At 52.3% G+C, this 23,416-nt stretch overlaps 1 protein-coding gene across 1 annotated transcript in view; it reads right to left on the reverse strand.

The window, feature by feature from the left end:
- Positions 1 to 23,416, reverse strand: part of col11a1a (collagen, type XI, alpha 1a) — a 1,142,395-nt gene that overhangs the window by 93,753 nt on the left and 1,025,226 nt on the right.

A 23,416-nucleotide genomic window follows, 5' to 3' on the forward strand; every position in this document is an offset into this window, starting at 1 on the left:
AGGGAGGGGCTGGTGGAGGTTGTAGAGATAGGGATGGGCTGGAGGAGGTTGTAGAGATAGGGAGGGGCTGGAGGAGGTTGCAGAGATAGGGAGGGGCTGGAGGAGGTTGTAGAGATAGGGAGGGGCTGGAGGAGGTTGTAGAGATAGGGAGGGGCTGGAGGAGGTTGCAGAGATAGGGAGGGGCTGGAGGAGGTTGTAGAGATAGGGAGGGGCTGGAGGAGGTTGTAGAGATAGGGAGGGGCTGGAGGAGGTTGTAGAGATAGGGAGGGGCTGGAGGAGGTGACAGAGATAGGGAGGGGCTGGAGGAGATGACAGAGATAGGGAGGAGCTGGAGGAGGTGACAGAGATAGGGAGGGGCTGGAGGAGGTTGCAGAGATAGGGAGGGGCTGGAGGAGGTTGTAGAGATAGGGAGGGGCTGGAGGAGGTTGTAGAGATAGGGAGGGGCTGGAGGAGGTTGCAGAGATAGGGAGGGGCTGGAGGAGGTTGTAGAGATAGGGATGGGCTGGAGGAGGTTGTAGAGATAGGGAGGGACTGGAGGAGGTGACAGAGATAGTGAGGGGCTGGAGGAGGTTGCAGAGATAGGGAGGGGCTGGAGGAGGTGACAAGAGATAGGGAGGGGCTGGAGGAGCACAGGGGGGATGGGTGAATGACCAGGGGTGAAATTCTCCGGAAACGGCGCGATGTCCGCCGACTGGCGCCCAAAGACGGCGCCAATCAGACGGGCATCGCGCCGCCCCAAAGGTGCGGAATGCTCCGCATCATTGGGGGCCGAGCCCCAACATTGAGGGGCTAGGCCGGCGCCGGAGGGATTTCCGCCCCGCCAGCTGGCGCGGAAATGACTACTCTGGGCGGCGCATTCGCGGGAGCGTCAGTGGCCGCTGACAGTTTCCCGCGCATGCGCAGTGGAGGGGGTCTCTTCTGCCTCCGCCATGGTGGAGAGCGTGGCGGAGGCGGAAGGGAAAGAGTGCCCCCACGGCACAGGCCCCGATCGCGGGCCAGGCCACCGTGGGGGCACCCCCAGGGGCCAGATCGCCCCGCACCCCCCCAGAACCCCAGAGCCCGCCCACGCCGCCTTGTCCCGCCGTTCAAAAGGTGGTTTAATCCACGCCGGCGGGACAGGCAATTTATCGGTGGGACTTCGGCCCATCCGGACCGGAGAATCCAGCGGGGGGGCCCGCCAACCGGCGCGGCCCGATTCCCGCCCCCGCCGATGTCCGGTGCCGGAGTCTTCGGCAACCGGCGGGGGCGGGATTTACGGCAGCCCCCGGCGATTCTCTGGCCCGGTGGGGGGTTGGAGAATGACGCCCCTGTTGGCTAAACTGCAGCATTAAATATCAGCATTCAGATTACAGAGGAAGTGCCGTTCCCGTCTGCAGGAATCCCTTACCCGTTTTCCAGGAGGTCCCGGCGGTCCCGCTTCACCAGATGGTCCCGGAGGTCCCTGAAATATGTGAAAGACAACATTTATTTATCAAACAACAGCACTGATCATTAATACTGAATTAGACAACACTTTACAACATGGACCCAGCTGCTGTTCCAGCCCCACAGAGCCCCCCCCCCCCCCCCCCCGCCTCACCCTCTTCCTCTCACACTATCAGCACCTCCTTCTATTTCTCTCCCCTCATGTGTTTATCCAACTTCAATGTCTCAACACCATTCACCTCACCCACTCCCTGTGGGAGCGAGTCCCACCTTTTCCACACTCCCTGTGGGAGCGAGTCCCACATTCTCCCCACTCCCTGTGGGAGTGAGTCCCACATTCTCCCCACTCCCTGTGGGAGCGAGTCCCACATTCTCCCCCACTCCCCGTGGGAGGGAGTCCCGCATTCTCCCCACTCCCCGTGGGAGCGAGTCCCAACTTTTCCACACTCCCTGTGGGAGCGAGTTCCACATTCTCCCCACACCCTGTGGGAGCGAGTCCCACATTCTCCCCACTCCCGGTGGGAGTGAGTCCCACATTCTCCCCACTCCCCATGGGAGCGAGTCCCACATTCTCCCCACTCCCCGTGAGAGCGAGTCCCACATTCTCCCCACTCCCCATGGGAGCGAGTCCCACATTCTCCCCACTCCCCGTGAGAGCGAGTCCCACATTCTCCCCACTCCCCATGGGAGCGAGTCCCACATTCTCCCCACTCCCCATGGGAGCGAGTCCCACATTCTCCCCACTCCCCGTGAGAGCGAGTCCCACATTCTCCCCACTCCCCATGGGAGCGAGTCCCACATTCTCCCCACTCCCCGTGGGAGCGAGTTCCACATTCTCCCCACTCCCTGTGGGAGCGAGTCCCACATTCTCCCCACTCCCTGTGGGAGCGAGTCCCACATTCTCCCCACTCCCCGTGAGAGCGACTCCCACATTCTCCCCACTCCCTGTGGGAGCGAGTCCCACATTCTCCCCACTCCCTGTGGGAGCGAGTCCCACATTCTCCCCACTCCCTGTGGGAGTAAGTCCAAAATTCTCCCACTCACTGTGGGAGCGAGTCCCACATTCTCCCCACTCCCTGTGGGAGCGAGTCCCACATTCTCCCCACTCCCTGTGGGAGCAAGTCCCACATTCTCCCCACTCACTGTGGGAGCGAGTCCCACATTCTCCCCACTCCCTGTGGGAGCGAGTCCCACATTCTCCCCACTCTCTGTGGGAGTGAGTTCCACATTCTCCCCACTCCACATGGGAGCGAGTCCCACCTTCTCCCCACTCCCTGTGGGAGCGGGTCCCACATTCTCCCCACTCCCTGTGGGAGCGAGTTCCACATTCTCTCCACTCCCTGTGGTTACAGGGAGGAGGTTACAGAGATAGGGATGTGGTTTACTAGACCACTCAAAGGAAGCGGCGCCCCCCTGACCTGTACATCTGTACTCCCACCCATAATGTAAACACACACTCTGCCTGTACCGCATGCACACACCCTGCCTGTACCGCATGCACACTCTCTGCCTGTACCGCATTCACTCTCTGCCTGTACCGCATGCACACACCCTGCCTGTACCGCATGCACACACCCTGCCTGTACCGCATGCACACACCCTGCCTGTACCGCATGCACACTCTCTGCCTGTACCGCATGCACACACCCTGCCTGTACCGCATGCACACACCCTGCCTGTACCGCATGCACACACCCTTCCTGTACCACATGCACACTCTCTGCCTGTACCGCATGCACACACCCTGCCTGTACCGCATGCACACTCTCTGCCTGTACCGCATGCACACTCTCTGCCTGTACCGCATGCACACTCTCTGCCTGTACCGCATGCACACTCTCTGCCTGTACCACATGCACACTCTCTGCCTGTACTGTATGCACACTCTCTGCCTGTACCGCATGCACACACTCTGCCAGTACCGCATGCACACACCCTGCCTGTACCGCATGCACACACTCCGCCTGTACCGCATGCACACTCTCTGCCTGTACCACATGCATACTCTCTGCCTCTACCGCATGCACACTCTCTGCCTGTACCGCATGCACACTCTCTGCCTGTACCGCATGCATACACTCTGCCTGTACCGCATGCACACACTCTGCCTGTACCACATGCACACTCTCTGCCTGTACCGCATGCACACTCTCTGCCTGTACCGCATGCACACACTCTGCCTGTACCACATGCACACTCTCTGCCTGTACCGCATGCACAGTCTCTGCCTGTACCGCATGCACACTCTCTGCCTGTACCGCATGCACACTCTCTGCCTGTACCGCATGCACACACCCTGCCTGTACCGCATGCACACTCTCTGCCTGTACCGCATGCACACTCTCTGCCTGTACCGCATGCACACACCCTGCCTGTACCGCATGCACACACACCTCCTGTAACACACGTGCACACACACCTCCTGTAACACACGTGCACACACACCTCCTGTAACACACGTGCACACACACCTCCCGTAACACACGTGCACACACACCTCCCGTAACACACGTGCACACACACCTCCCGTAACACACGTGCACACACACCTCCTGTAACACACGTGCACACACACCTCCCGTAACACACGTGCACACACACCTCCCGTAACACACGTGCACACACACCTCTCCACGCAGCCACACAGTTAGGAAAGAGTTAAGTTTCCCAGAATTTGAGTTAGAATTGGTGTTTTCATTGCTTTTATTTTTTAATAAATTTATCTTACCGTTTAAATAGACTGCACCATATAAATAAAGGGGATATAGGTGGCACTGGGAGAGTTGATTGTGAAGTGATCACTGCTCAGAGTAAACCTGCATTTGAAGAACTCAAGATTTTCTTTCTAGTTTCATTGGCAGAGTTCCCTCGGAGCTGAACAAACGCAGCAGAGGATTCTGGTGGTAAGTAAAAAAGAATTTGACGAATTTGCTTGAGTTCTTCGAAGATGGAACAAGCAAGGTGGATAATGGGGATGCTGTAGATGTTGTATATCTGGGCTTCCGGCAGGCGTTTAATAATGTGCCCCACAGAAGGTTAATTCACAAGGTGAGATCGCAAGGGACTGGGGTAATTTATTATCTTGGATAGAAGACTGGCTGACGGACTGGAGACAGAGAGTCGGGATAAATGGGTTTTTTTCTGGAAGGCAAGATGTAACCAGTGGGGGGGGCCAGGGTTCGGTCCTCGGGCCCCAGCTATTTACAATCTATATTAATGACTTGGATACAGGGATAGAAGGTTCTATAGACAAAGTTTCAGTTGGCTCAAAAATAGGAGGGACAATAAGGTGCAATGAGGAAATAAGAACCTTACAAATGGATAGAGATAGGTGAGGAGAGTGGGCCAAAATGTGGCAGATGGAGTTTAATGTGGATAAGTGTGAGGTTGTGCATTTTGGTCGAAAGAATGGAACAGCAACTTATTATCTCAATGGGGAGAGACTTCGGGGAGCTCCTATGCAGAGGGATCTGGGTGTCCTTGTGCAGGAGTCACCGAAAACTAGCACGCAGGTGCAGCAGGTAATAAAGGAAGCAAATGGAATGTTGGCATTTATAGCAAAAGGAATTGAGTAGAAAGGTAAGGAAGTGTTGCTGCAACTGTACACGTAATTGGTAAAACTGCACCGGGAGTATTGCGCAGGTTTGGTCCCCTTATTTGAGGAAAGATGTAGTGACATTGGAGGCAGCTCAGAGGAGATTCACTAGGTTGATTCCAGAGATGAGGGTTTGTAGTATGAGGAGAGATTAAACAGTTTAGGCCGATACTCTCCTATACTTTAGAGTTTAGAATGAGGGGAGATCTCACTGAGGTATACAAGACGCTAAACGGTCTGGATAAAGTAGACGTGGAGCTGATGCTGCCTCTTGTGGGGATTCTAAAATGAGAGGGCATAATCTTAGAATAAGAGGTCGCAAATTAAAACAGATTTGAGGAGAAACTGCTTCTCCCGAAGGGTTGTGAATCTGTGGAATTCGCCACCCCAGAGAGCGGTGGATGCTGGGACAGTGAGTAAGTTTAAGGAGGAGTTAGACAGATTTTTAATTGGTGCTGGGTTGAAGGGTTATGGAGAACGGGCAGGACGGTGGAGTTGAGGCCAGGATGGGATCAGCCATGATCACATTGAGGGTGTGAGGCTCGGGAGGCTAAATTGCCGACTCCCGCCCCGAGGTCATGTGTTCCAGGGAGGAGACCCTCTGGCTGATTTCGCAATCCTGCTCTTGGTCTGTAGCATTGTAGGTAACGGATGAGGAACATGTCAGCCGTGATAGAATGGCGGAGCAGACTCGATGGGCCGAATGGCCTAATTCTGCTCCTATATCTTGTGAACTTAAAAGGGTTGCGATTGAAGATTTCTTCAGAGCAAAGACTGCATTTTGGGTTTCTTACGTGGAAGAGTGTTTGAATTAACTTGGAAAACATATTGCTGAATCTCAGGGTAGAGTATCGAGGTGACTACCCATTGGTTGATTGATGTGTGTCAACCCTACAACCAGTGGAAGAATGAAGTTACCTTGTGGACAATGGTGATGTTCTTGCCCCAGCAAAAGCGAGGATTGGCCGTGGCACTTTCACTACTGTACAGAAACAATATCCAATGGAAGGTCTCTTTGGAAATGGAGCCTGAGCATTTGAACTCGGATGAAGGTTTGGAGACATTAATGACTTTTATGGATAAGATTTACCTAAAGGATGACTTATTGAGTGGGTATGGGGCCTGAGACTGTAAAGCGACTGTTTAACGATTGGACTAAAATTACAAATATGGGTAGACTTCTGTTATTTGAAGGATGTTAAATCTGCGGATAGACACACCCTTTAGAACAAATGTCAGGGGCCCTAAAAAAATTCCTGGGAAGCCTTCTTTTCCGGCAGGATTCATGACACAAATGAGACAATAAGCTGGAAGACACGATGTTAATGTGATGACGAGGGTGGTCTAGAAACAGCGGAAGAAGATTCATCACTCAAAATAATGACAGAAACACCTTTCACAATTATAGCAGGAGGCATGAATTGGGAAATGTCCCAATCCCAGCTTGTGGGCAGTCGGTGTTTGTGTGATTTGAAGTTGCAACTATCCTGAGCAACATAATTGGATGTTTGAAACCAAACACGAGACAGAAGATTCTGAAGAAGACGAGGGAGATATTGACCAAAGAGAAGACATTGTCTCAGCAACAGGAAGTTTCAGTCCAGTCAAGAATGTGCTGGTCACAGAGTCCTTGAATTGTAGACAGCAGGCGTACATCTACAGTGTGTGGAATAAGAGCCCGAATTCCTTGTAAAATCACCAGAGTAAATCATTTTATTCCAATTAAAGGGCGATTTAGCGTGTTCAATCCACCTGCCCTGTACATCTTTGGGTTGTGGGGGCGAAACCCACGCAGACACGGGGAGAATGTGCAAACTCCACATGGACAGTGACCCAGAGCCAGGATCGAACCTGGGACCGCGACGCCGTGAGGCAGCAGTGCTAACCACTGTGCCACCCAGAATTGATGTGTTAATTGGTTTTTTTGTTTGATAGATTTCACTTAATGTTTAAATAGTGAGCACCATATAAATAAAGGGGAGGCAGGTGGCACTGGGAGAGTTGATTGAGAAATGATCACTGCTCAGATTTGAAGTCAACATTTGCTCTTATTAGCAGAGTGCCTTTGGAGTTGAGCACACAACGGCCCAAAACACACGCGTGCACACACACATGTGCTTGCACACACACACAGCCCATAACACACGCATGCATACACACGCGGCCCAAAACACACGCATGCATACACACGCGGCCCAAAACACACGCGTGCACACACACATGTGCTTGCACACACACACAGCCCATAACACACGCATGCATACACACGCGGCCCAAAACACACACGTGCACACACACACACACGTGTGCAGACACACGGCCCCAAACACATGTGTGCACATTGTGATTTCGGCGGCAGCGGTGCGCAGGGGCCTTCTTGGAGGTGAGTAGTGTATTTAAAAACCTTACCTTTACAGGAGCAGCCCTTTGGATTTCGGCGGCAGCGGTGCGCAGGGGCCTTCTGGGAGGTGAGTAGTGTATTTAAAAACCTTACCTTTACAGGAGCAGCCCTTTGGATTTCGGCAGCAGCGGTGCGCAGGGGCCTTCTGGAAGGTGAGTAGTGAGTTTAAAAAGCCTTGCCTGGTCCCGTGTCTGTTCTTCTTTTCTGTTTTATTTGTTTTTATATAAGGCGGGAACCGGAAGTTCGACCTCTGGCAAGTCCCCCCCCCCCCCCCCCACCAATAAATTCTGGTGGAGAGGAAACCCGAGACACTACACTTGTAGTGTCTCCCACCCGCCCTCCTCCTCTAACCTAATAATAAGACCCATTGGTGTAAGGTAAGTGCCATATTATATTATTATATTATTAGCATTGTGCAGGTCAAGGATTGGAGGTGGAGGAGCAGTCTCTGTCAGCGAGAGAACCTGAGAACATCTCAGAAGGTAAGCAAGTGATTTTTACTTTTATACCTTTTTTCAAATTGTGTGTGTCGGGGGGAAACTGAAGTGACATCACAGAAAAGCTGTGACCTGAGTGGCTGGTTGGGATTCTAACCTAAATTTAAAAACAATTTGAGTATTTGGGAACTAATTAAACATAATAACTTAATTATAATTTAGAGGATATCTAAGCCAGAGATCGGAGAGTATTATAGTTAGCTATCGCATTTCCAGTAGAAATCTAGTGCTAGGAAACAGATAGTTGACAGTAACTTTGAAATTTAAAAAAAAGTATTTAAAAAAAAAAAAAGACAAATTTTAATTAATTGACGCAATGTCAGTTAGAGGGGTGCTGTGCTCTGACTGTGAGATGTGGCAGGTCCGGGAGGCTTCCAGCGTCCCGGATGGCTTCATCTGCAGAAAGTGCACCCAACTGCAGCTCCTCACAGACCGCATGGTTCGGTTGGAGCAGCAATTGGATGCACTTAGGAGCATGCAGGTGGCGGAAAGCGTCATAGATCGCAGTTATGTAAATGTGGTCACACCCAAGGTGCAGGCAGAGAAATGGGTGACCACCAGAAAGAGCAGGCAGTCAGTGCAGGAATCCCCTGTGGTTGTCCCCCTCTCGAACAGATATACCCCTTTGGATACTGTCGGGGGGGGTAGCCTATCAGGGGAAAACAGCAGCAGCCAGAGCAGTGGCACCACGGCTGGCTCTGATGTTCAGAAGGGAGGGTCAAAGCGCAGAAGAGTAATAGTAATAGGGGACTCTATAGTCAGGGGCACAGATAGGCGCTTCTGTGGACGTGAAAGAGACTCCAGGATGGTATGTTGCCTCCCTGGTGCCAGGGTCCAGGATGTCTCCGAACGGGTAGAGGGAATCCTGAAGGGGGAGGGCAAACAGGCAGAGGTCGTTGTACATATTGGTACTAACGACATAGGCAGGAAGGGGCATGAGGTCCTGCAGCAGGAGTTCAGGGAGCTAGGCAGAAAGTTAAAAGACAGGACCTCGAGGGTTGTAATCTCGGGATTACTCCCTGTGCCACGTGCCAGTGAGGCTAGAAATAGGAAGATAGAGCAGACAAACACGTGGCTAAACAGCTGGTGTAGGAGGGAGGGTTTCCGTTATCTGGACCACTGGGAGCTCTTCCGGGGCAGGTGTGACCTGTATAAGATGGACGGGTTGCATCTAAACCGGAGAGGCATAAATATCCTGGCCGCGAGGTTTGCTAGTGTCACACGGGAGGGTTTAAACTAGTATGGCAGGGGGGGTGGGCACGGGAGCAATAGGTCAGAAGGTGAGAGCATTGAGGGAGAACTAGGGAATAGGGACAGTGTGGCTCTGAGGCAGAGCAGACGGGGAGAAGTTGCTGAACACAGTGGGTCTGGTGGCCTGAAGTGCATATGTTTTAATGCAAGGAGCATTACGGGTAATGCAGATGAACTTAGAGCTTGGATTACTACTTGGAACTATGATGTTGTTGCCATTACAGAGACCTGGTTGAGGGAAGGGCAGGATTGGCAGCTAAACGTTCCAGGATTTAGATGTTTCAGGCGGGATAGAGGGGGATGTAAAAGGGGAGGCGGAGTTGCGCTACTTGTTCGGGAGAATATCACAGCTATACTGCGAGAGGACACCTCAGAGGGCAGTGAGGCTATATGGGTAGAGATCAGGAATAAGAAGGGTGCAGTCACAATGTTGGGGGTATACTACAGGCCTCCCAACAGCCAGCGGGAGATAGAGGAGCAGATAGGTAGACAGATTTTGGAAAAGAGTAAAAACAACAGGGTTGTGGTGATGGGAGACTTCAACTTCCCCAATATTGACTGGGACTCACTTAGTGCCAGGGGCTTAGACGGGGCGGAGTTTATAAGGAGGATCCAGGAGGGCTTCTTAAAACAATATGTGGACAGTCCAACTAGGGAAGGGGCGGTACTGGACCTGGTATTGGGGAATGAGCCCGGCCAGGTGGTAGATGTTTCAGTAGGGGAGCATTTCGGTAACAGTGACCACAATTCAGTAAGTTTTAAAGTACTGGTGGACAAGGATAAGAGTGGTCCGAGGATGAATGTGCTAAATTGGGGGAAGGCTAATTATAACAATATTAGGCGGGAACTGAAGAACATAGATTGGGGGCGGATGTTTGAGGGCAAATCAACATCTGACATGTGGGAGGCTTTCAAGTGTCAGTTGAAAGGAATACAGGACAGGCATGTTCCTGTGAGGAAGAAAGATAAATACGGCAATTTTCGGGAACCTTGGATGACGAGTGATATTGTAGGCCTCGTCAAAAAGAAAAAGGAGGCATTTGTCAGGGCTAAAAGGCTGGGAACAGACGAAGCCTGTGTGGCATATAAGGAAAGTAGGAAGGAACTTAAGCAAGGAGTCAGGAGGGCTAGAAGGGGTCACGAAAAGTCATTGGCAAATAGGGTTAAGGAAAATCCCAAGGCTTTTTACACGTACATAAAAAGCAAGAGGGTAGCCAGGGAAAGGGTTGGCCCACTGAAGGATAGGCAAGGGAATCTATGTGTGGAGCCAGAGGAAATGGGCGAGGTACTAAATGAATACTTTGCATCAGTATTCACCAAAGAGAAGGAATTGGTAGATGTTGAGTCTGGAGAAGGGGGTGTAGATAGCCTGGGTCACATTGTGATCCAAAAAGACGAGGTGTTGGGTGTCTTAAAAAATATTAAGGTAGATAAGTCCCCAGGGCCGGATGGGATCTACCCCAGAATACTGAAGGAGGCTGGAGAGGAAATTGCTGAGGCCTTGACAGAAATCTTTGGATCCTCGCTGTCTTCAGGGGATGTCCCGGAGGACTGGAGAATAGCCAATGTTGTTCCTCTGTTTAAGAAGGGTAGCAAGGATAATCCCGGGAACTACAGGCCGGTGAGCCTTACTTCAGTGGTAGGGAAATTACTGGAGAGAATTCTTCGAGACAGGATCTACTCCCATTTGGAAGCAAATGGACGTATTAGTGAGAGGCAGCACGGTTTTGTGAAGGGGAGGTCGTGTCTCACTAACTTGATAGAGTTTTTCGAGGAGGTCACTAAGATGATTGATGCAGGTAGGGCAGTAGATGTTGTCTATATGGACTTCAGTAAGGCCTTTGACAAGGTCCCTCATGGTAGACTAGTACAAAAGGTGAAGTCACACGGGATCAGGGGTGAACTGGCAAGGTGGATACTGAACTGGCTAGGCCATAGAAGGCAGAGGTTAGCAATGGAGGGATGCTTTTCTAATTGGAGGGCTGTGACCAGTGGTGTTCCACAGGGATCAGTGCTGGGACCTTTGCTCTTTGTAGTATATATAAATGATTTGGAGGAAAATGTAACTGGTCTGATTAGTAAGTTTGCAGGCGACACAAAGGTTGGTGGAATTGCGGATAGCGATGAGGACTGTCTGAGGATACAGCAGGATTTAGATTGTCTGGAGACTTGGGCGGAGAGATGGCAGATGGAGTTTAATCCGGACAAATGTGAGGTAATGCATTTTGGAAGGGCTAATGCAGGTAGGGAATATACAGTGAATGGTAGAACCCTCAAGAGTATTGAAAGTCAAAGAGATCTAGGAGTACAGGTCCACAGGTCATTGAAAGGGGCAACACAGGTGGAGAAGGTAGTCAAGAAGGCATACGGCATGCTTGCCTTCATTGGCCGGGGCATTGAGTATAAGAATTGGCAAGTCATGTTGCAGCTGTATAGAACCTTAGTTAGGCCACACTTGGAGTATAGTGTTCAATTCTGGTCGCCACACTACCAGAAGGATGTGGAGGCTTTAGAGAGGGTGCAGAAGAGATTTACCAGAATGTTGCCTGGTATGGACGGCATAAGCTATGAGGAGCGATTGAATAAACTCGGTTTGTTCTCACTGGAACGAAGGAGGTTGAGGGGCGACCTGATAGAGGTATACAAAATTATGAGGGGCATAGACAGAGTGGATAGTCAGAGGCTTTTCCCCAGGGTAGAGGGGTCAATTACTAGGGGGCATAGGTTTAAGGTGAGAGGGGCAAAGTTTAGAGTAGATGTACGAGGCAAGTTTTTTACGCAGAGGGTAGTGGGTGCCTGGAACTCACTACCGGAGGAGGTAGTGGAAGCAGGGACGATAGGGACATTTAAGGGGCATCTTGACAAATATATGAATAGGATGGGAATAGAAGGATACGGACCCAGGAAGTGTAGAAGATTGTAGTTTAGTCGGGCAGTATGGTCGGCACGGGCTTGGAGGGCCGAAGGGCCTGTTCCTGTGCTGTACATTTCTTTGTTTGTTCTTGTTGCGCACAGACACACGGCCCCAAACACCCGCGTACACACACACGGCCCAAAACACACACGTGCGCACACACACGGCCCATAACATACGTGTGCGCACACTCACACGGCCCAAAACACACATGCACGCACACACACACGGCCCAAAACACACGTGTGCACACTAACTGCAACACTTACAGAAATGTCTGCCGCACATTTACACACGTGCCAGTAATTCACTGCACCCCCTGTAACACACATAGTGCCACAGAATCCTCTCCAGCTGTGTAAATAGTAGATTACTGATATTATACAATTTCATCCTCCTCATTGCCTATTTCGATGTGTAAGATACTCACAGCTGGTCCGGACTCTCCATCTTCACCCTTGTCACCCGCAGTTCCATCAGCGCCCTACATTGCAACATAACATCATGGTCAATATCGGCTTCAGATCACAATTCCAAGGACAAGTTCTTCTTCCTCATTAAATAACAGGTTTATTTGCCTGCAGTTAATGAGTTCCGCCTGACATTTAACTCGGTCAAGTTAACTACAAGAATCACAAACAGCAGCAAGTTTTGGGAGCGGCCTCTCTAGTTAAACTTCTGTGTGGTTACAAGTTGAAGAAACAAAATTTGAGACAGGAACTGTGCCCAGGGCTTCAGGATTGGTCCACCCAACACTCAATGTAAACCAAAGGCAACTTCATTCATTTCAGTTCCATTTCTCTGTTGCTTGATTTACTTTTTGGAATAAACCACATTGCGACGCAGAGTTACTGAGGAAGTAATTGTACTCACCGACGTTCCCGGTTCACCTGGAGGGCCTGGATCTCCAGGGAAACCAACTGGACCCTAGAGAGGAGACAGAAACAATGAATAACTTGGGCAGAGATGGGGAATGAGAAGCTACCACAATTGAAAAGGTTCTGAGTGTGGAGGAGGATGTGTGATAAGGACAGGAGGGGATTGAGGGAGGGGGAGGGAGTGAGAACGGGTACAAGGGAGGGGGGGGGGAGTGAGGGATGGAGTGAGGCTGGGCAGTGATTAGGGAGCATGGAGGGTGAGTGACGGGGGATGAGGAGGCGAGTATGGAGGTGAGAGAGGGATGGGAGAGTGAGTTTCTGTAGAGAGATTGCCAACAGCTGGAGTGTGAAACTGACTCACAGGGTTGCCTTTGGGTCCGTCGTCTCCAGCTGGTCCTTTGGGCCCGGCTGGACCAGCAGCCCCTGGGGGACCTGCCTCACCCTTGTCTCCAAAATCGCCTTTAGGACCCTGCAACACGAGAGGCACAGAATCTCAGCACATTGAACACCATCGGACCAGGAGAAGGTCTTTCAGCCCAAGAAAATGCTCTCGCATTCAGACAATTGTTGGCCAATTAGAATCTCACGCCAACTGCAGCAGTCACACACCTGTCGCAAATCTCTCAATCGTCTGAAAGCTCCGATTAAACCCCAACATCGTCAACCATTCTGAGGGGGAGTTCAGGAATCCATCCCCTTTACCTGTGCAACTGACCCCGAATCAACCCCAAACTGGATGCCTCTCATTTTAAGGATCTGTTTTGGACGCTTCCCGCAGCCCCAGAGGAGATAGATTCTCTCTATCGCCCCGATCCAATCATGAAATCGTCATGAACATCTCGATCAGATCACCCATTATATTCCCTGGAGTTTACAACATTAACTCAGGAATGATGATCAGAAGTCGGCAATCTTGCCCTTCGAGCCTGCCCCACCATCCAATCAGATCCAACCTGCCCCAGCATCCAATCAGATCCAGCCTGCCCTGCCATCCAATCAGATCCAGCCTGCCCCGCCATCCAATCAGATCCAGCCTGCACTGCCATCCAATCAGATCCAGGCTGCCCCGCCATCCAATCAGATTCTGGCTGCCCCGCCATCCAATCAGATCAAGGCTGCCCCGCCATCCAATCAGATCCTGGCTGCCCCGCCATCCAATCAGATCCTGGCTGCCCCGCCATCCAATCAGATCCAGGCTGCCCCGCCATCCAATCAGATTCTGGCTGCCCCGCCATCCAATCAGATCCAGCCTGCACTGCCATCCAATCAGATCCAGCCTGCACTGCCATCCAATCAGATCCAGGCTGCCCCGCCATCCAATCAGATCCAGGCTGCCCCGCCATCCAATCAGATCCAGCCTGCCCCACCATCCAATCAGATCCTGGCTGCCCCACCATCCAATCAGATCCAGCCTGCCCCACCATCCAATCAGATCCAGGCTGCCCTTCCATCCAATCAGATCCAGCCTGCCTCACCATCCAATCAGATCCAGCCTGCTCCGCCATCCAATCAGATCCAGCCTGCCTCTCCATCCAATCAGATCCTGGCTGCCCCACCATCCAATCAGATCATGGCTGCCCCGCCATCCAATCAGATCCAGGCTGCCCCGCCATCCAATCAGATCCAGGCTGCCCTTCCATCCAATCAGATCCAGGCTGCTCCGCCATCCAATCAGATCCTGGCTGCCCTTCCATCCAATCAGATCCAGGCTGCCCCGCCATCCAATCAGATCCAGCCTGCCCCGCCATCCAATCAGATCCAGCCTGCCCCGGCATCCAATTAGATCCAGGCTGCCCCGCCATCCAATCAGATCCAGCCTGCCCCGGCATCCAATTAGATCCAGGCTGCCCCGCCATCCAATCAGATCCTGGCTGCCCCGGCATCCAATCAGATCCAGCCTGCCCCGCCATCCAATCAGATCCTGGCTGCCCCGCCATCCAATCAGATCCAGCCTGCCCCGCCATCCAATCAGATCCAGCCTGCCCTGCCATCCAATCAGATCCAGCCTGCCTCGCCATCCAATCAGATCCAGCCTGCCCCGCCATCCAATCAGATCCTGGCTGCCCCGCCATCCAATCAGATCCAGCCTGCCCCGCCATCCAATCAGATCCAGGCTGCCTCGCCATCCAATCAGATCCTGGCTGCCCCACCATCCAATCAGATCATGGCTGCCCCGCCATCCAATCAGATCCAGCCTGCCCCGCCATCCAATCAGATCCAGCCTGCCCTGCCAACCAATCAGATCCTGGCTGCCCCGCCATCCAATCAGATCCAGCCTGCCCCGCCATCCAATCAGATCCAGCCTGCCCCGCCATCCAATCAGATCCAGCCTGCCCTGCCAACCAATCAGATCATGGCTGCCCCACCATCCAATCAGATCCAGCCTGCCCCACCATCCAATCAGATCATGGCTGCCCCGCCATCCAATCAGATCCAGGCTGCCCCACCATCCAATCAGATCCAGCCTGCCCCGCCATCCAATCAGATCCAGCCTGCCCCGCCATCCAATCAGATCCAGGCTGCCCCGCCATCCAATCAGATCATGGCTGCCCCACCATCCAATCAGATCCAGCCTGCCCCGCCATCCAATCAGATCCAGGCTGCCCCGCCATCCAATCAGATCATGGCTGCCCCACCATCCAATCAGATCCAGCCTGCCCCACCATCCAATCAGATCATGGCTGCTCCGCCATCCAATCAGATCATGGCTGCCCCGCCATCCAATCAGATTCTGGCTGCCCCGCCATCCAATCAGATCCAGCCTGCCCCGCCATCCAATCAGATCCAGGCTGCCCCGCCATCCAATCAGATCATGGCTGCCCCACCATCCAATCAGATCCAGCCTGCCCCGCCATCCAATCAGATCCAGGCTGCCCCGCCATCCAATCAGATCATGGCTGCCCCACCATCCAATCAGATCCAGCCTGCCCCACCATCCAATCAGATCATGGCTGCTCCGCCATCCAATCAGATCATGGCTGCCCCGCCATCCAATCAGATTCTGGCTGCCCCGCCATCCAATCAGATCCAGCCTGCCCCGCCATCCAATCAGATCCAGCCTGCCCCGCCATCCAATCAGATCCAGCCTGCTCCGCCATCCAATCAGATCCAGCCTGCCCCGCCATCCAATCAGATCCAGCCTGCCCCACCATCCAATCAGATCCAGCCTGCCCCGCCATCCAATCAGGTTCAGCCTGCCCCGCCATCCAATCAGATCCTGGCTGCCCCGCCATCCAATCAGATCCAGGCTGCCCCGCCATCCAATCAGATCCAGCCTGCCCCGCCATCCAATCAGATCCAGCCTGCCCCGCCATCCAATCAGATCCAGCCTGCCCCGCCATCCAATCAGATCCAGCCTGCCCCGCCATCCAATCAGATCCAGGCTGCCCCGCCATCCAATCAGATCCAGGCTGCCCCGCCATCCAATCAGATCCTGGCTGCCCTGCCATCCAATCAGATCCTGGCTGCCCCGCCATCCAATCAGATCCTGGCTGCCCCGCCATCCAATCAGATCCAGCCTGCCCCGCCATCCAATCAGATCCAGGCTGCCCCGCCATCCAATCAGATCCAGGCTGCCCCGCCATCCAATCAGATCCTGGCTGCCCCGCCATCCAATCAGATCCAGCCTGCCCCGCCATCCAATCAGATCCAGCCTGCCTCGCCATCCAATCAGATCCTGGCTGCCCCGCCATCCAATCAGATCCAGCCTGCTCCGCCATCCAATCAGATCCAGCCTGCCCCGCCATCCAATCAGATCATGGCTGCCCCGCCATCCAATCAGATCCAGCCTGCCCCACCATCCAATCAGATCATGGTTGCCCCGCCATCCAATCAGATCCAGCCTGCCCCACCATCCAATCAGATCCTGGCTGCTCTGCCATCCAATCAGATCCTTGCTGCCCCACCATCCAATCAGATCATGGCTGCCCCGCCATCCAATCAGATCCTGGCTGCCCCGCCATCCAATCAGATCATGGCTGCCCACCATCCAATCAGATCCAGCCTGCCCCACCATCCAATCAGATCATGGCTGCCCCGCCATCCAATCAGATCCTGGCTGCCCCGCCATCCAATCAGATCATGGCTTCCCACCATCCAATCAGATCCAGCCTGCCCCGCCATCCAATCAGATCCTTGCTGCCTGGCCATCCAATCAGATCCTGGCTGATCTCCACCTGGTCTCAAATCCACCTCCCCACCTGTTCCCCAAATCCCTTTCACCTTTTTTTAATTATCAGAAATTAAGTCAAGTTGGTACAATCTGTCCTTATATTGTAAACATTTTGGATCTCAATATTATTCTGGTGAATCTTTGCTGCAGTCCCTCTGAGGCCAATATCTCCTCCTGCGGTGTGGTAAACTTAAATGTTCACAGTAACTCCAGACCGAGGAGGACCGTCGGGAAATGGCTGGCTTCGAAACGCCCGACAAACCGTCTGTCAGTTTTGCTTCTGCTGTGATATTCTTGCACTAATTGTCAAAGAAGTCGAATGAGAGATGAATTGTCTCTGTAATTTAATTAATTGAGTTTGATAATCGTGTATGATGCCTCCCCAGCTTAATTAGTGTGCAGTAATTGTATTGTGTGCAAACAATTACCACCCTGTAAACTGGACCCATGTAAACTCAATCTGATGTTGTCTTATTAACTCATTGTTTTCTTTCTTTAATCTATAATAATAATCTTTATTATTGTCACAAGTAGGCTTACATTAATACTGCAATGAAGTTACTGTGAAAAGCCCCTAGTCGCCACATTCCGACACCTGTTCGGGTACACAGAGGGAGAATTCAGAATGTCCAATTCACCTAACAGCACGTCTTTCGGGACTTGTGGGAGGAAACCGGAGCACCCGGAGGAAACCCACGCACACACGGGGAGAACGTGCTGACTCCGCACAGACAGTGACCCAAGCCGGAATCGAACCTAATAGAATTCTTTGAGGAAGTGACAACGTTAATTGATGAGGGAAGGGCTGTAGGTGTCATATACATGGACTTCAGTAAGGCGTTTGATAAAGTTTCCCATGGCAGGTTGATGGAAAAAGTGAAGTCGTATGGGGTTCAGGGTGTACTAGCTAGATGGATAAAGAACTGGCTGGGCAACAGGAGACAGAGAGTAGTGGTGGAAGGGAGTGTCTCACAATGGAGAAAGGTGACTAGTGGTGTTCCACAGAGATCCATGCTCGGACCACTGTTGTTTGTGATATACATAAATGATCTGGACGAAGGTATAGGTGGTCTGATTAGCAAGTTTGCAGATGATACTAAGATTGGTGGAGTTGCAGATAGCGAGGAGGACTGTCAGAGAATACAGCAAAATATAGATAGATTGGAGAGTTGGGCAGAGAAATGGCAGATGGAGTTCAATCCGGGCAAATGCGAGGTGATGCATTTTGGAAGATCCAATTCAAGAGCGGACTATACGGTCAATGGAAGAGTCCTGGGGAAAATTGATGTACAGAGAGATCTGGGAGTTTAGGTCCATTGTACCCTGAAGGTGGCAACACAGGTCGATAGAGTGGTCAGGAAGGCATACAGCATGCTTGCCTTCATCGGACAGGGTATTGAGTACAAGAGTCGGCAGGTCATGTTACAGTTGTATAGGACTTTGGTTAGGCCGCATTTGGAATACTGCGTGCAGTTCTGGTCGCCACATTACCAGAAGGATGTGGATGCTTTAGAGAGGGTGCAGAGGAGGTTCACCGGGATGTTGCCTGGTATGGAGGGTGCTAGCTATGAAGAAAGGTTGAGTAGATTAGAATAGTTTTCGTTGGAAAGACAGAGGTTCGGGGGGACCTGATTGAGGTCTACAAAATTATGAGAGGGAGGACAGGGTGGATAGCAACAAGCTTTTCCCAAGAGTGGGGGTGTCAATTACAAGGGGTCACGATTTCAAGGTGAGAGGGGGTAAGTTTAAGGGAGATGTGCGTGGTAAGTTTTTACGCAGAGGGTGGTGGGTGCCTGGAACGCTTTGCCAGCGGAGGTGGTAGAGGCGGGCACGATAGCATCATTCAAGATGCATCTAGACAGATATATGAACGGGCGGGGAACAGAGGGAAGTAGATCCTTGGAAAATAGAAGACAGGTTTAGATAAAGGATCTGGATCGGCGCAGGCTGGGAGGGCCGAAGGGCCGGTTCCTGTGCTGTAATTTTCTCTGTTCTTTTCTTTGTTCTTGTCCCTGTTGCTGTGAAGCAACAGTGCTAAATACTGTGCCACCGTGCTGCCTATCTGTGCCTGGGATGTGGGCATTGCTGACAAGGCAAACATTTATTTCCCATCCCTAATTGCCCTTGCGAATCATCCGAGTCAGGGTGGTGAGTGAGTTGGAGGGGAACCTCCAGGTGGTGGGGTTCCCAGGTATCTGCTGCTCTTGTCCTTCGACATGGTGGTGGTCGTGGGTTTGGAAGGTGCTGTCTAAGGAACCTTGGTGAGTTCCTGCAGAGCATCTTGAAGCTGTGGGAGAGAGAATTCTTCAAGGCTGTGGGGAAAGAGCGAGGCCTGAGGTCAATGGAGGGTTCCTTCAAAGAGTCGACACAGGAACAGTGGGTCAAATGTTTCCTTCCGGCTGTAAGGTTTGGTGATTTGTATAATGCTTCTCACATGTTTTTTAATTAAAAACCTCTGTTGAGAGATGGGTCAGGGGTCGGGGATGTTCTCTGGACATATTAACCATCGAGACACGTTGCTTTCTGAATTCACATCTTCCAATTCTTTCCTTAATAATCTCCCATATTTTTCAGAGAATGTTTTCATTGTTTTATTGTGGCTACGTTCCCACTTCTGGAAGTAAAGGAAAGAATTGTGTTCGCTGAGGGGACCAGGCAGTGGAGACGGCTGTCCAGGTCCGGCTCGATTTGCCAACACTCAATACCCCCAGCTCTTGGCAGAGACAGTGCTCGTGTAGTGTTGTTTCAATCGGGTTGTCTGCATCTTAATAGTTAAGTAACAACAATCACCGGCACCTTCAGCTGACACAATGGGACAGTGTGTAAATGATACGCCGAGCTAACACTGCATCGTTAACCATTCCTTTCTTCATCATCGAACCATTCAGCCTTCCTGTGTTAGCTCTTTGAAAGAGCTAAAAAATTAATTTCTCTCCCCAACACCAATATCCCTGGAAATCCTTCTCTCAATCCCTGCTCCCAGTCCAGTAAACCTCGAACCCTCTCCAAGGAACTGACGTCCTTCCAAAGGTGTGAAGCTCAAGAGTTGGACTCAATGCTTCAGTTGAGGCCTCAGCTGTAATTTATAAAGATTTCGCAAAACTTCCTTGCTTTTGGATTCTATCCAGAACGCACCGAATTCGGAGTGCTTTTTCTAACCACTTTCTCAACCCATCTTGTCACCCTCCACGATTAGCTGGGTGGTTAATACTGCTGCCTCACGGTGCCAGGGACCCGTGTGAACACTGCTGACCCACGGTGCCAGGGATCCAGGTTAACACTGCTGTCTCACAGTGCCAGGGACCCGGGTTAACACTGCTGCCTCACAGTGCCAGGGACCCGGGTTAACACTGCTGTCTCACAGTGCCAGGGACCCGGGTTAACACTGCTGTCTCACCGTGCCAGGGACCCGGGTTAACACTGCTGTCTCACAGTGACAGGTAGCCCGGGTTAACACTGCTGTCTCACAGTGCCAGGGACCCGGGTTAACACTGCTGTCTCACAGTGCCAGGTACCCGGGTTAACACTGCTGTCTCACAGTGCCAGGGACCCGGGTTAACACTGCTGTCTCACAGTGCCAGGTACCCGGGTTAACACTGCTGTCTCACAGTGCCAGACCCGGGTTAACACTGCTGCCTCACAGTGCTAGGGACCCGGGTTAACACTGCTGTCTCACAGTGCCAGGGACCCGGGTTAACACTGCTGTCTCACAGTGCCAGGTACCCGGGTTAACACTGCTGTCTCACAGTGCCAGACCCGGGTTAACACTGCTGCCTCACAGTGCTAGGGACCCGGGTTAACACTGCTGCCTCACAGTGCCAGGGACCCGGGTTAACACTGCTGTCTCACAGAGCCAGGTACCCGGGTTAACACTGCTGTCTCACAGTGCCAGACCCGGGTTAACACTGCTGCCTCACAGTGCTAGGGACCCGGGTTAACACTGCTGCCTCACAGTGCTAGGGACCTGGGTTAACACTGCTGTCTCACAGTACCAGGGACTCGGGTTAACACTGCTGTCTCACAGTGCTAGGGACCTGGGTTAACACTGTTGTCTCACAGTGCCAGGGACCCGGGTTAACACTGCTGTCTCACAGTGCCAGGGATCCGGGTTAACACTGCTGTCTCACAGTGCCAGGGACCCGGGTTAACACTGCTGTCTCACAGAGCCAGGGACCCGGGTTAACACTACTGTCTCACAGAGCCAGGGACCCGGGTTAATGCTGCTGTCTCACAGTGCCAGGGACCCGGGTTAACACTGCTGTCACACAGTGCCAGGGACCCGGGTTAACACTGCTGTCTCACAGTGCCAGGGATCCGGGTTAACACTGCTGTCTCAGTGCCAGGGACCCGGGTTAACACTGCTGTCTCACAGAGCCAGGGACCCGGGTTAACGCTGCTGTCTCACAGTGCCAGGGACCCGGGTTAACACTGCTGTCGCACAGTGCCAGGGACCCGGGTTAACACTGCTGTCGCACAGTGCCAGGGACCCGGGTTAACACTGCTGTCTCACAGTGCCAGGGACCCGGGTTAACACTGCTGTCTCACAGTGCCAGGGACCCGGGTTAACACTGCTGTCTCACAGTGCCAGGGACCCAGGCTAACACTGCTGTCTCACAGTGCCAGGGACCCGGGTTATCACTGCTGTCTCACAGTGCCAGGGACCCGGGTTAACACTGCTGTCGCACAGAGCCAGGGACCCGGGTTAACACTGCTGTCTCACAGAGCCAGGGACCCGGGTTAACACTGCTGTCTCACAGCGCCAGGGACCCGGGTTAAAACTGCTGTCTCACAGCGCCAGGGTCCCAGGTTCGATTCCCGGCTTGGGTCACTGTCTGTGCGGAGTCTGCACGTTCTCCCCGTGTCTGCGTGGGTTTCCTCCGGGTGCTCCGGTTTCCTCCCACAGTCCAAAGATGTGGAGGTTAGATGGATTGGCCATGCTAAATATGCAGGGTTACGGGGACTGGGCGGTGGATTGGGCTTAGGGAGGGTGCTCTTTCGGAGGGTCAGTCCAGGTTCGATGGGCCAAATGGCCTGCCTCTGGCTGTAGGTATTCTCTGTTTCTGCATTCCATTGAAAATTGTGTTGTTTAGTTTCTGTGTGCTCTGCTCCACCTTCCTAACAAAATACAACAATTCACACTTTGTGATACAGCAAATCTGTCCTGTGTCTGTTCCCAAGGTGACTCTCGCCGAATTTCATGCCATCGACAAGCTCTGATATTTTGCTCACATATTCTATCCAAGCAGAAGAAAGGCTGTTCTAATTCCCTGGGGACACCTCTGTGCACAACCCTTCAACCTGAAAAACAACCGTTCACACATCCTCTCCGATCCCTAGTCAATAGCACAGTCGTGCTGCAACAGACCCTCAACCCATCAACCGAGTGGTTTGACTGCAGCCCCTTGGTATTCAGCTTTACACACACCACGGAATTGACAATTTGTGAGTGGGTGATATTCTGAGCAGGGTACCATTCTCCAAACATCCAGAACTTCCAGCAAATTCTAAGTGGAACAGGGACGGCATGGCAGCACAGTGGATAGCACAGTTACTTCACAGCTCCAGGGTCCCAGGTTCGATTCCGGCTTGGGTCACTGTCTGTGCGGAGTCAGCACGTTCTCCCCGTGTGTGCGTGGGTTTCCTCCGGGTGCTCCGGTTTCCTCCCACAACTCCCGAAAGACGCGCTGTTAGGTGAATTGGACATTCTGAATTCTCCCTCTGTGAACCCAAACAGGCGCCGGAATGTGGCGACTAGGGGCTTTTCACAGTAACTTCATTGCAGTGTTAATGTAAGCATACTTGACGATAAAGATTATTATTATTCTGATTATAGGTACAGTTGAAAACAATCATTTCAATCCTCTGTGGGGCTCAGCCTGCTCATTTGCTGATGAATATTAATTTCTGTGTCGAGACAGCAGCCCCAATGAGCTGTAAGGTCTCGATGAATAGTCCACCCTGCAGAATGTGTTTACAGAAACTTACCCCTCGACCCCTGTCACCTGGAGGTCCTGGGTCACCAGCTTCACCCGTCTCACCCTGGAAACAGGAAAAAAACATCAATCAGCAACAACCTTTTGCATTCAGATAGAAGCCCGGTTATCTTTGGAACAGATGAGACTGAGGAGAGATTTAATTGGGGCGAATAAAATCCTGAGGGGCCTGGATCGCTGGAGAGGACGTCTCTGACAGGCTGGGAGGGGAGATGAGGAACGGGGATCTGGAACTAACTTCCTGAAGTGAGGGAGGGCCAGAAACTCACTTCACATTGGCTCGGTATTTGT

The sequence above is a fragment of the Scyliorhinus torazame genome, chromosome 7 (genome assembly GCF_047496885.1).
Source record: "Scyliorhinus torazame isolate Kashiwa2021f chromosome 7, sScyTor2.1, whole genome shotgun sequence".
NCBI lineage: Eukaryota > Metazoa > Chordata > Chondrichthyes > Carcharhiniformes > Scyliorhinidae > Scyliorhinus > Scyliorhinus torazame.